This window comes from Schistocerca americana, chromosome 4, assembly GCF_021461395.2.
Source record: "Schistocerca americana isolate TAMUIC-IGC-003095 chromosome 4, iqSchAmer2.1, whole genome shotgun sequence".
Lineage (NCBI taxonomy): Eukaryota > Metazoa > Arthropoda > Insecta > Orthoptera > Acrididae > Schistocerca > Schistocerca americana.
Genome location: NC_060122.1, coordinates 228,898,663 through 228,899,420, shown reverse-complemented (window position 1 = coordinate 228,899,420; position 758 = coordinate 228,898,663).

Here is a 758-nt window from a genome sequence, read left to right as displayed (position 1 = left end):
AGATATCAAATATCGGTTGTGCAGACGCAATTACACCATTTTTGGACACAAACAATTTTCTGAGAAATACAGTGCCAAATATTTACGCCTGACAATTAAAGACTACCAATGCGTTTAAAATGAGTTTTCTCTGAAGTTCCCGCGACGAGATTAATCTCTGCTGCTGTTAACCCAACTTCATTCACAAGACGAATGAGCTGAGATTTATCACCTGTTTCGATATTACACGTATAAGTAACTGGAGTAAACTTTGGTACATCATTCGCTGTGTGTTTAAAACCTGGCAAAGACGAACATTCAAGCATGAGATTGCATCTTACAGTACCCAATTTACTTATTTCCTTTAAGAACGGTATAAACTACCACGCTGCATAGTATTCAATTCTTTACAACAACTGAAAAATTGTTCCACTTTCAAGACATTTCTTACTCTACAGTTACATGCAATTTGTCCCTGCAGAAAAAGGTCTTCTGGAGCCAAAAGTAAAATTTTTTATTTGTTTGGAAAACAACGCTGACGTCTTTATCTCGCCAGTTAATAGTCAGATACTGCGGGCTGTTGAACTTTTCATTCAGTTTTAAATTTTAATAGTTTTAACACATGTATACATACATCTGATATACTGTACGAATTGCACAACCAATTATGTGTAGTTAATAGTAAGGTTATGTAAACTCTAATTTTATGAGCCTCTTGTGACTCTTTACGAGAATGACTTCTGCACTACGAAGTCATCGCCTGCTACGATGAATGTGAC